We start from the raw sequence: 14266 nt of genomic DNA, 5'->3' as shown, positions 1-14266 counted from the left end.
TAATGTTCCCCGCCGGGGTGTCCCGTGCCGAGGAAAACATGCCTTAAATTACTGTCCTTAAAATGTAACATGATTAGAATGACAGTTGTCAGAAAAAGTGACGACATAACTTTGAAGTAACGTCTAAGGAGTGATTTATATTGACACACGAAAAATCATTTATATCTGGCATGTTTAATTATTTTTTTAAAATAAAATGCTTGACATAAAAATCAATATAATTATTTTAAATCAGCTTTAAAACTAAACTTAACCTAATTGTTAACGACGTTTTTACAAGGTAACAACATCATTTTGCAAAAATGTTGGAAGAGATGGGACAAATTGATCAATGTAAATCGAACGGCTAGAGGCCTTAAAGCCGTGGTGCTACAGAAAAATATTATGAGTTTGCTGGAGAGACCACATCACTAATGACGAGGTTCTCAACAGAATCCAAGAAGCTAGGCACCTAATCAAAACCATCTCAGAGAGGCGAGCCCGATGGATCGGCCACATTATGCGCCATGGGGGTCTCCTGCACGACATCATAGAGGGAATGGCTAACTAACTAACTAACTAACTAACCATCACGCCATTTCCCCAGAGGGGTAGGCAGGAGGATAGAACGCCACACCACTCTGTCCTGGCACACTTCCTTTGCTTCCTTCACATTCATACATCTTCTCATGCACGCACGTCGATTATTCCGACTTTTCACATGACCACTTTCAAGAATTTGTTGTACTCGATCATGCCATGTCTTTCTCGGCCTTCCTCGACTTCTAAAACCAGACACATTCGCATCATAAATCTTTTTAGCCGTTCTTTCATCATTCATTCGCTCCACATGACCGAACCATCGCAAAAGACCTTTCTTAATTTTGTCGATAATGCTTAACTCAGCCTTGCATTCTGCTCTAATTTCGACATTAGGGCACCTATCATACATTGTTTTTCCGCACATTTGCCTGAGGGATCGCATTTCAACAGCATTCAGTCTACTTTCGTCCCTTTTTTTCCAACTCCATGCTTCGCTTCCATACATTAGGGTTGGTACGAGAACTTCATTATGAACTGCTAATTTAGCCTCTTGCGATAGACACTTATTTGCTACGACAGACTTTAAGGCACCATTAACTCTGTTACCGGCACTAACCCTCCTTTCAATATCCTTGTCCATATTTCCATGGGATGGCTGAGGGGACAAATTACAGAGGGCGCCCCCGACGAGTATATTTGGAGCAAGTGTGCGAAGATTTAAACTGCGCCCCATATGTCGAGCTGAAGAAGGCTGCAGAAAATTGAGACCGATGGAGGACGAGATGCGGGACTTTGCTGCAAACCAATCCCCAGGATTGAGACTGCAAAGAAGAAAAGAAAATCGAACGAATAAAAAAAATATTATTTTGATGTTGTTTATGAAAAAAAATATAAACGTCTTATTTTTTTACGAATAATTGTCTTAAACACACTATAGTAATAGGCTTGTTTTTGCGTTTTTTAAAAATCAATTTTCGTTTCATTTTGTTTATTTTTTGGGTGATACCGTGTGGGTTGGATTTGTTCCGACGTTTCGGCTACCATTGCAGGTGAGTGACTCACTCAGTTTACCCTGAAGATGGCTCCTGCAATGGTAGCCGAAACGTCGGAATAAATCCAGCACACACGTTGTCACCCAAAATGAAACAAATTGATAACAGTGACCGTGAAAACCTTCGTACCTACAGAGTTTCATGTTTGCATGAAAAAACTGATAAAATCGAATCACATTGGTTTGGCAGCTGTCATTTGAATCAAGCTATATTTTAGGGACTATAATCATAAACTACCAAACGCTTCGGTTGCCAAATTTCAATGAAACATATTTTTTTACTCATAAATATTTATCAATTCCGATGACCTCACTTTGAAAAATAAATAAAGGCATTTATATATCGACGATATTTTAGGAATTCCAAATTTTTGTCGACAGGATATCACCCCTGGGCCGCGATTATAAAGGCTATCTTTATCGGTTATACTGAGACGGTACTTCTGTACTAATCTACCTACGGTACTGGTGGATTTTTATAAGCTGGCGCGTGCGCTATACTTACACATACGCATTGTGTAGCATCCGTGAATAAGCCCATGGTATGACATCGCACGGCATACGCATTATGAAAATAATCTTCGTCTCTCTCGCGCTCAGACGCGCTTATGAGCGTGACATAGACAACGATTGCTTTATTAGTTGCTAATGATATGGTAATACCATAAAATTAAGAATAGTCCAGAAGGAGCGTAGAATCATATTTGAATACATCGGAATGTGTCCAATAATTCCCCCACTTGGACAACTTTGTTAACAAAAAATAACAAAAAGCATAATAATGCACGCGGAAACATTAATTGACACAACAGAGTAGATAAGTAAAGGGTCATTTAATAAGAGTAATTAAATTGATGAACTCTGAACTTAATATATAAAACAAATTTTATTTGACATAAAACGGATATTTTTATATCATGCTAAATAATATTTGATGTTTTAAAGATAATTCTCTTGCTTTAAAATCTTCTCCTTATATTGCTTTTTCAAATTTTAAAGATAACTTGCTATCCTTGTTATTTTTTCTTTTTTCTCTGCTGCATTGGCATGTTTTTATACTTTTAAACTACTTTTAATTACTTATATTATATATGTAATAAAAATCAATATATTGATGCTCTTACTATAATGTGTCATTAATTTTTAAGATGTTTTTTTTAATTGACTTAAATTTATTGTTTTATATTTCACTTAAAGATTCTTCTCATCGTTTCTTTGAATCCCTTAAAATAAATATGTGTATATTTATGCTTTTCCTTTTTTTAAATGTTATTACTTTTTTATTTTATTTTTACATCTGAGCATGTTTTTCATTCTTCATTTCAATTCTTAATTTTTAATTACTCTTACAAGTTTTCTTCATTTTTAATATTATTTCCATTTGTAAATACTCAATACAAACTTTAAAATATCTTTTTTTCACTTAAATTTTAATTTTTAAACAACTTTCATTTATGTTTTCTTTTTCCTTCTCTTTTTTATACTTTCATAATTAACCTTACATATAATTGCTTTATAATATGGAAACTTCACTGGTCCATTAGAATTAAGTCTAATTGTGTAAAATATTAAACTTTGTAACTGTACTGTATGTTTCCTAAATAAAAGAAAATAAAAATAAAATAAAGTCGTTCAAATGTCCCCCACGGCGTTCATGCGAGTTCTAATTTTCATAAGTAATTTTATTAAATGAACAAAGTAGGGTAAACAAAATTCTACCCTGGCAACACTAACAAAATTTCCATTGTGTTTCTTTGACAATCCGACAGATGGAAAAATAATTAATTTTTTAAGTAATTCATTTGCTGCTTAAACATTCGTTTGTTAATATTACGCATGAAATGTGATTGCATCCTGTTTCTTTAAGATCCTAGCAGTATTTCTACACTTTAAAAGGACACAACACGGCGTGGTTAAATTCGAATCAGGAGTTGCGAACTGAGCGACGTCTACAAAGAAACTAATGGGGCAAAACGTAAACCTACTCATTTATGATTAGTTGAGTCGCCTCCTGTTTGATGTGCGTATGCGGTTTCTTGACTATTCTTAATTTTATGCGCTTTTATATTTTTTTTATTTAAAAGGTCGTTTTTACGTTTATTTTCAATGGAAATTTTACAAAACTTGGTTTGCGGAAACTTTACACCATATTGATTGTAAAAATACCATAACAATATAATTTAGGTATTTTTCACAAAAACTCGTAAACCGTAAACCTACTCATTTATGAGTATTTGAGTCGCCTTCTGTTTGATGTGCGTGTACGGTTTTTGGACTATTCTTAATTCTATGGTCTGAACTTAAGAATATTCCGTATTTTGCATTACCGCGCAAAGAAACTATTTATTTATTTAAATCTTAAAATAGGGCACACATATCATACATATTGTTATGTGTGTTCTAATAATAACATTGCAAATATATTTAATTTATAAATTGTTTATCACATATGTCTTGACCATTATTTTAAATTTTGATATGTTTTTTTCTTCATAAATATTTTTTTCCATTTCGTAATACTTTTTAATTGCTTTAAATAAAATAGAATTTTGTGACTTTGCCTTTTTCCTAAATGGAAGTCTAATTTTGTTCTTTTCTCTAGTATTGTGATCGTGTTCATGCTGGTTCCGATCAATTTTTTTCCAAAATTCTGCTTTTTTATTAGAGTTTATAATTTTATGAACAAATATCATTGTATTGTAAAATATTCTTTGTTTATATGTTAATAATTTCATTTCATTTACCATCGACTTTACCCTCGTATATCTGTTTTTTTTTCAAAATGATTCTAAAGGCTTTATTTTGTAATACAGTTAGTTTATCTATATTTTCTTTGTTTGATAAAAATAAAATGCTACTACAGTAGTTAACGTGTGGTTCAATAATTGCTTTGTAAATAGTTTTGCAGGAGTCCTTATCAATAAATCTTCTGATCCTTCCCAAAATTGATATTTTTTTTGCAATCTTATTTATTACCATCTTAGCGTTTTGGTGAAATGTAAGTTAAGAGTCTTTTGAGAGTTAAACGTGTTTGATTAGCAAACTCGTCGATTGGCCGTTTTTATTCCAAAAGCAGGCAAATCTTGGTCCAATTTGCATCATAAAGTTATGACGATCTTATAAAAATTCATGTATTAAAAGAACTGGTTTTGGCTCCAAGTTAGAAAGAAATTTTTCAAACCGGTACATGTAGAGTAGTTTTTCAAAGTCAACATTTTGTTGTTTATATAAATTTGTTGCATATTAATTAATTACTCAATGTGAGGTTATGTGACCTTACACAATCGTTACCGCGTACGTAGGTTATAATGAGGAACTTCAGCACTACGGGAAATTGGATACAAAAAATGTTTTCTTACGCGGGGTAAAAATTAGAGCATTAAATTGTACTACAAAGTTTCTTGAAAATGTACAGAAAAAATAATAAAAAATACTGTGATAAAAACGCACTACTTTAAATGACGTCACTGGTTCATGTGAATCCACCTATGATCTGAGAGCTATGGAAGATTTCCGGTCTGCTTGTCGCTTCTGGACCAATAGGAAGAACTGAATGAGAATAAGCGGAAATGAACCTCTGACGTTAAGCTAGGGTTTCCTAGGACAGCGGTGCCCGTATTTTAACGGCCGTAGTGAACGGTGATGCAGTGGACAGCCGTCGTAAAGGTGACTAGAGGGTGGTTTTCTAGGAAAACGGTGTTATCAACACCATTTAACACCGTTTTCCTAGGAAACCACTCTCTAATCACCTTTACGATGGCTTTCCACTGCATCACCGTTCACTACGGCCGTTAAAATACGGGCACCGCTGTCCTAGGAAACCCTAGCTTAACACGCGGAGTTATTTCAGAAATACAAAACTTTGAAAAATCGTAGCGCCGATAATACGATATATAAAAAATTAAAAAAAATTTTTTTACTTAGTTTAACAGTCTATTAACAAATAATTTTTTTTTAAAAAAAACACTGAACTTCCTCATTAAATGGCGTTTTTTCGTCACGATGGAATATCGATTATTCTCATTTATCGTAATGCGAGTCGATGATTTACGAGCCCCTGACGTCACTGCGACCTGTGAAGATCTATTGGAACGGGTCTCAAAGCCCAGTCTCTAAACAGCCTAGCTGCTGTGTGAAGGGCGAGTGTTCTCATTTGCTAAATCTTCCCCTTCGAGCCCAGTGCCTCGATTATAAACGCTATCTTCATCTGTATATATCGAGACGGTATACTTAACTTCTATACTATCTGTATCTACCTCGGTATGTTCTACCTACTTGTCATATCGACATCATTTGATCGAAACAAGCCAATGGAATGACCGCAAACAATAAGTCCGTGTTCCTTACGTCATTAACATTTCAAATAGTTCTCATTTATATTTTAAATAGGCTTCTGTAATAAAAAGCTCATTTCAAATCGATTATAAACTCCAATAAATCCCAATTCAAGCAAAAAATGCTCGCTTGAGCATGAATTTTGCATGAATTTTGGAAATTACCTAGACGGTACGCCTACCGATCGACTACAAAGCCAGCTCTTAAAACGTCTCTATACAAATACTCGGAAAGATAGTAAAACAGATGGAAAAAATATAATAACTTAATTTATTTTTTACTGTGGTAACATTTTACGGCTAGTTGCTCTTGTATGTTAAAAGGGCAGCATCTAGCTAGTCTTTCCTTTGCATCTAGCCGCTCGTTTTCAAAACGGACATTTATGCCGAAAGTTGATTTGACTTAAGAATTTATATATTTCTCTCTCATATTTTTTATAGGCTTTTAAGAAAAAAAGTGCCAACCTCAGTGCGATTCAATATTTTAATAAATCGTATTTCAAGGAAAAATTGTTTGGTGGAACAAAATTTTGTCGCTTTAAATGCGTAGATAAACGTATCGAGGGGTTCTAGACCCGTCGGTCCAAACCGATGTACTTACATCAAAACTTGATGGTGGGAGGATCGGTAGCGTATCTTCGTAATCGCTCGAGAGAATTTATCTTCAACTATACCGTCATAGTGAAGGTATGACGTGCTTATATGTTCCCATCATAATCGCGGCCCTGGGCTTGGAGGGCGATAACTATCCACGGGGACCCGCCACACTAGATGTTCAAAGGTCGCAGTGACGTCAGGAGCTTGCATAACACTGAAACCCCCCCCCCTCTAAGAATAATAATGAGAATCAGCTTTTTATTTATGATATGTTAAATCACAAAGTAAATGTTGTAGCTCAATCACAAATAACTATCGACGTGCTTATAAACATGCTAAGCATTTGAGCGATCACAATAAACAATAATGAACATTAAAAAATTACAACAGGGATAGAGAATTCCTTAAATAAGGGAATATGGATGTCAAGGCATTTACAGGGCTTATGACCTGTCATTGGCTGGTTTAAGTGGCCACTTTACACACTGCGTAACATTCACTTTTTTACCTATGTTTGAACATCCATGCCCTGTAAATGCCTAGACTTCCATATTCCCTTATTTAAGGTATTCTCCATCCCTGTTGTAATTCGTTAATCTTAATGGCTCCCGAGGGGGTGAAATCCAGTCTTTTGTCTACGAACATTCGGACAAACTCAAATATTGTAATAATGAACATGCTTAAGTTGCCGCGGTCATGCGTCAACGCGTGTGTAATCTCTAAGTCATCGCAAGTTATTTGTGATTGATAAATTATTATGAAAATAAAACTTTGTTATCAGTGTTACACAATTTTATTATTTTACAAGAACACAACTATTGTTTCGGGAGAGCACTCCTCCCATCGACGGGTGATATAAATGGTTATTTTTTTATCACCCGTCGATGGGAGGAGTGCTCTCCCGAAACTATAGTTGTGTTCTTGTAAAATAATAAAATTGTGTAACACTGATAACAAAGTTTTATTTTCATAATAATTTATAATGAAGTGTTACGAAGTGAATGCCGATTCAATTAAAAATATTTGTGATTGAGCTACAGGCACAGCTTTGATCGACATAAAATGGCCTTTAAATAAAGTTATTATATTTATAGAGCTTCGAGTCAAAACCAACAGGTTTCGCTTCCTATTATATTTACGTATTTTGACTTCAGACAAACAAGTCGATATATTACCCAATAAATAATTTAAGGTTACTTTAGGCTTCCGTTATATAATCTATCAACAACATTCGATCTATTTACGCAATAATGTATATTACAAAGCGAAGTTATTTGGCCAAGGAAGTCCTGTAGTTAGCCTTGCATTTTTTTACAGCCGTAGAACGCCATTAAACATTCAGCTAAACATAGGGCCGGTGTTACGATCAAGGGCGTTTCGAGAATTAATTTGTTTATGTAATCCTGAAATTATATCCACCACGAAATTATGTCTACTGTTGGACGTGGGGGTGCTTCATGACATACTCAGTGGACGCCTTGATAGTCCGGCTCTTTTGTCGGAGTTATCATTAAATGTCCCCGGCTACCGCACCCGTCACACGTCGAGCTCTCTATTTCATCTGTCAGCAGTTCGTACGAACTATGCCCAGAACTCTCCACTTATACGTTCTGTTAGTGAATATAATTTTAACATTCCCCTTATTGATCCATTTGATTGTAAAAAAATAACATTTAAAATGCGCGTCTTAAAACATACTTTTTTGTCGTATACTTAGTTTCAATAATAAAGTCTTATTTTATCTTATCTTATTTTATTTTATTTTATTTTAATTATTAATTCTTAATATTTTAAATATATTTGTATTTTCGACACTTGACACTTGTGCAATATTTACACACATGTCCACTCTCATTCCAATATAACACTCACTCACCCACCCTCTCACTCACTTACACCCACACAAACACACTAGTATGTATTGTACGTGTATTCAATGTATTTCTGTGGATATCTGTCATTGGTTTTATTCTCTGTATATTTTATTTGTTATATTTTTGTTACATATATTACTGTTGATATCCCCAATAAATAAATAAAAAAATATAAAAAAAGTATTTTTCATTTTATTTCATTAGGAATTCAAACAGATGTACCGCTTACAATACTTCATTGGTCTATTAAAACATAGACGTGCAAATCGGTTTCTATACCTCAATCACAAATTACTATCGACGTGCTTAAAAGCATGCTAAGCGTTTGAGCGATCACAATGAACAATGTTCCGGACACGCGAAGAACGTTAGAATGGACAAATGAAAGTGATGAAGTAAAGTAAAAGTATGTAAATGTAAATGATAACCGAGTGAATTAATAAACGTAGCTAGGAACCCGGTATTTGTGTGACTGAGCGCTAGGCTCCCAATAAAGATAAATGATTCGCCTTCGAGCCTGGCCTCAGTAATACCGGGGAATATAGCCAGAGATTACTCTTTTATGTCTGTATTTCATATTGTGTCTTAATCGTGTTTGTAAAGCCCTGAAAAGGGCATATATTGTATATAACAAACTATGGCCTAAATTCTCCAATGACCCGTCTTTGTCGTATTGTTAACTCAAGACAAGATCTGGACTTTTTTGGTTTGAGTTTACAACGATTTAAACGAGCACTAAATAAAAAGTCCAGATCTTGTCTCGATGTCCCTTATGTTTGTCAATGCTTCTTTCTTTTTTTTTAATGTTTTAAACTATTCTTTTATTGTAATATTTAAACCTTATAAATTGTATACATGGACAATGTCCGTTAATAAATAAATATTGTATTATCATGTTGCGCGCGTCGCGGCTGCCGACGTAATAGCTCGTACGGGCGCTAGGCACCCGTATTTATGCCACCTGCGGCCGGCGTCATGTAGCGAGTGGCGGGGATGTGCTACCCCCACCACTCCCAGGAAGCCGGAGCGGGTGGGACGGCTGACTCACGGAGCCCGACGCGCACCGCTTTATAAGGCGATTATTTTGTATGAATAAATTAGTTGAGTTCCTAATTTTTATTTTTTTAAAAATTTTTGTTTATTAAGAAAAACAACAGCAATACAAAAAAATATACACAACTTAATAAAAAAACATAAAGTAAAGCCAAATCAGTTTTCCAGATAAATACAATTATAAAAATCCAGTTCAGTTAAATATAATTCATAGAAGTGCATGTGTGCGAGTTTTTTTTTGTGTGAGGATGCGTGTGTAAAAAAGTGGAGTGTGGTTTTGGTAGGTATGTGAATATGTGTGTGAGGGTAGGTTTAAGGACAAGGACTAACTTTAAACAAATATAAAGCAATGAAATACATAAAAATATAAATAATATGCGTACCAATTAAATAAAGTACTACGTTTATTGATTTACATATAATTTTCAAAAAAATCTCTCGCTACACTATTTGTATGTGCAGTTATTTTTATTTTAAAATTTGTTTTACATTTTGAGGCTTTTACATTTGGCAATAAATCATTAAATATTTTTGGAGCAATTACATTGTATTGCTTTTTACCAAAGGCGGTTGATACAAATGGGACAATACAGTTAATTTGTGTTGCTGAGCGAGTGTTTATATTCTGTTGGGTTCTTTTGACCTCACTTAATTTATCCTAAAATTCAAGTAGTAGGCACCTCACAAACAATTGTCTTACATCCAATATCTTTAACTCAGCGAATAGATCTTCCGTTGAATACCTCGAGGGTATTTTTAAACTTCTTGGACCAGTTGGTTTCATTACAATATTTGAGTCTGTCCAAGCCAAGTTTGTCCAGCCAATGACAGGTCATAAGCCCTGTAAATGCCCAGACTTCCATAATTCCCTTATTTAAGGTATTTTCCATCCGTGTTGTAATTTGTTTATCTTAATGACTCCCGAGGGGGTGAAATCCAGTCAAAAGACAAAAGTCTACAAACATTTGGACAAACTCAAATATTGTAATGGTTAGAAATTGTTATCACGTCGCTTATATTAGCACGTCGGAAGTTATTTGTGATCGAGCTGTAGCTGTAAAAATAATTTGGAATTTGGTAACAAAAGATAAGATAACTTATTTTTTGTTTTGTACACTATTTTGTGGAAAAGTGCCCAAATTATATTTCATTTCATTTTTTTGCACCACAACAGGGCCAGGAGGCCCAATTACAGTGGTGAAATACATTACAGAACAACCAGGCTTGAGAAAAATCAAATTTTAATTTTTGTGTTCTCACTGGGAATCGAACCCGGAACCTTCCGTGCGTGAGTCAAGCGTCTTGACCACTACACCACGGAGGTGGTATATTGTTGTGGTATTTGTTACAATTTACAATCAATATAGTGTAAAGTTTCCGCAAACCAAGTTTTGTAAAATTTCCGTTGAAAATAAACGTAATAACCTTTTATTAATAAAAAAAATATATAAAAGCGCATATAATTAAGAATAGTCCAAAAACCGCATACGCACATCAAACAGGAGGGGACTCAACTACTCATAAATAAGTAGGTTTACATTTTGACCCATAAGTTTCTTTGTAGACGTCGCTCAGTACGCAACTCCTTATTTTAATTCAACTACGCCGTGTTGTGTCCTTTAAAAGTGTAGAAACACTGCCAGGATCTTAAAGAAACAGGATAATAATAATGTTTGGATAATTAATATAGCGCCATTTTTGTGAAAATCACCTCAAGGGCGCTGTACAGTAAATAAATATCCCAACACGTCTTGCAGCTACAGAGCGCATGGACGGTTGGGATTCTAGTTCCTCTTCTCCAATTATGATATATTACAATTATGATATATATGAGCTAGATAACAGAACGTTTTGCAGCTACAGAGCGCATGTACAATAAGAAATCTAGCCCATATTTACATTTTTATTTTTAAAAAAAAAATTGACAAAGAAGTTTAGAGTGATATTTTAACTAACTAACTAACTAACCATCACGCCATTTCCCCAGAGGGGTAGGCAGAGAGGATAGAACGCCACACCACTCTGTCCTGGCACACTTCCTTTGCTTCCTTCACATTCATACATCTTCTCATGCACGCACGTCGATTATTCCGACTTTTCACATGACCACTTTCAAGAATTTGTTGTACTTGATCATGCCATGTCTTTCTCGGCCTTCCTCGACTTCTAAAACCAGACACATTCGCATCATAAATCTTTTTAGCCGTTCTTTCATCATTCATTCGCTCCACATGACCGAACCATCGCAAAAGTCCTTTCTTAATTTTGTCGATAATGCTTAACTCAGCCTTGCATTCTGCTCTAATTTCGACATTAGGGCACCCATCATACATTGTTTTTCCGCACATTCGCCTGAGGGATCGCATTTCAACAGCATTCAGTCTACTTTCGTCCCTTTTTTTCCAACTCCATGCTTCGCTTCCATACATTAGGGTTGGTACCAGAACTCCATTATGAACTGCTAATTTAGCCTCTTGCGATAGACACTTATTTGCTACGACAGACTTTAAGGCACCATTAACTCTGTTACCGGCACTAACCCTCCTTTCAATATCCTTGTCCATATTTCCATCTCTAGTAAACATACTACCCAGATATACAAATTCTTCGACCTGTTTCAAACTATCTCCATTTACTACAATCTTACATTCAGTCATAGTTACATTTCTTTCAAAGACCATGACGTTCGACTTTTGCACATTCATTAGCAAATCGCTCTCCTTGCACACTTCGCGATATTTAAAAAAAACGAAATAAAAATCAAATTTATAAAATTGGAAGTTAGATAACAACAAGTCTTGCAGCTACTGGGCGCATGGATGGTTGAAATTCTAGACCCCATTTACTAAATTTAGATATTTGATAGTTGATAACATTTACATAATATGATAAAAATAATATGATAGCTAACATCACAAAAAGTCTTGCAGCTTCCAAATGCATCGACAAATGGAATTTCAACAACAAGAATGATTTTAAAAAGTTAATAATTAAAAATAATTTTTAAAAACGCAATAATAATACATTGAGCAAAGGATGGCATCACATTTCATGTGTAATTAACAAACGAATGTTCAAGTAGCAAATGAATTATTTAAAAATTGAATTATTTTTCCATACGTCAGATTGTCGAAGAAACAAAATGGAAATTTTGTTAGTGTTGCCAGGGTAGAATTTTTTACGCTACTTTGCTCATTTAATAAAATAAATAATGAAAATTAGACCTCGGATTAAACAACGCCGTGGGGGACATTTGAACGACATTATCTTTAAAACATCAAATATTATTTAACATGATAGTAAAAATATCCGTTTTATGTAAAATAAAATTTGTTTTATATTTTAAGTTTAAAGTTCATTAATTCAATTACTCTTATTAAATGACCCTTTATTTATCTAATCTGTTGTGTCAATCAATGTTTCCGCGTGCACAATAAAATTTTGGAGAAATTAACAGATTACTTTTTTTACCCTACATTTGTGTTATGATTATTTTTTTTCCCATCAAGCAACACTACCCGGCGACTTAACGTATGCGCGCGGCGAAAGTGTGTCAGAATTATTGGACACAGTCCGATGTATTCAAATATGATTCTACGCTCCTTCTGGACTATTCTTAATTTTACGTAAAAGCGCGATCTATGAATAATTAGTTTCATATTTTTGTTTAAAACCCGTCATCCGATATTCTGTGGTTTTTTTATTAAAAAAATTCATTGACTTTCAAACTAATAAAAAAAATACATTTATATATGTTTGTGTATCGCTTTGATTTTTAAAGTTTCGTAATTATGAAATTACTCCACCCGTGACGTCACAAGTTCTAGTCGGTGAGTACTGCTGTTTTATGAGTTGGCTTCCCGGACACCGGAAATCGATCACAGCACTAACATTGGTTGATTCACAAGAACTCATGTCATTTAAGGAAATTATGTTTTGTTAATATTGAATTAAATGCTCTAAACTAATCTAAACAATAATTAAATATAAGTTCAGTAGCTTTGTAAATATATTTGGTAGACACATTGCAATATTACATATTCAAACAATACGCCATTGTTACAAACTAATAATTAAACAAACGAATAAATTATTCGAATATTGTTTCAAAACGAATAAATTGGTAATTGAATTCGGAAGAAAAGAGTTTTTGTAACAAACCCATTGTAAATTAGTAACAATGTCAAATTTTTATGTTAACGGGTAACCTAATTTATTTAAAACAATAATACTTTAATATAATTTCTCTTCGTGTACAGGCGGAAAAAGAACAGGTGTTTGTAAACCGATTTTTTTTAATTCAGTATTTTTATGTATGGGAAAAAGTACCTAAAATTATCGAAATCTGAATTCGTATGAATAGCACAACCTATCGGCAGCTTTGAAAACTAAACTCATCCTTTGTCCCAAACATCCTTAGCCGGGACACAAACCGCGGATATAAAATAATCATTGAAAAATAATAACGCATAATTTTCAAAATATTAGCGGTAAAAATTTTTATTCTCGTACGAATCCAGTCGGACCGTTCGAATCGTATGTAAAAAAAATTAAATTACCCGACCGTGACAGGACTCGAACCTGCAATCTTCGGATCCGAAGTCCGACGCCTTATCCATTAGGCCACACGGTCGCGTGAGGTAACGTCAAATTGTTTGTATAAAACTTAAGTGAGCGAAAAGGGCAAAGGTAGATTTTTCAAGAGATGGAAAAACCAATTTAAAAAAGGATTAATATGGCCAATTTAACATGACCAAACTTAAGATTTTGGTTGATCTGATCATGCCACACTTTTCTTGGTCATCCTCGTCCTAACAACAACACGCCGTTTCCCC

General features: G+C 34.3%; 1 non-coding gene across 1 annotated transcript; it reads right to left on the bottom strand.

Moving 5' to 3' along the window:
- Positions 1-13991: 13991 nt before the first annotated feature.
- Positions 13992-14064, bottom strand: TRNAR-UCG (transfer RNA arginine (anticodon UCG)). The gene has a single exon. It is a non-coding gene; the product is annotated as a tRNA-Arg (tRNA).
- Between the last annotated feature and the right edge of the window lie 202 nt (positions 14065-14266).

Source organism: Micrasema longulum, unplaced genomic scaffold (genome assembly GCF_059751315.1).
Source record: "Micrasema longulum isolate JH-2025_06_02 unplaced genomic scaffold, ASM5975131v1 h1tg001358l, whole genome shotgun sequence".
Taxonomy (NCBI): Eukaryota; Metazoa; Arthropoda; class Insecta; order Trichoptera; family Brachycentridae; genus Micrasema; species Micrasema longulum.
The sequence above is the reverse complement of the archived record's forward strand: the minus strand, read 5'-3'. Positions and strand labels throughout refer to the sequence as shown.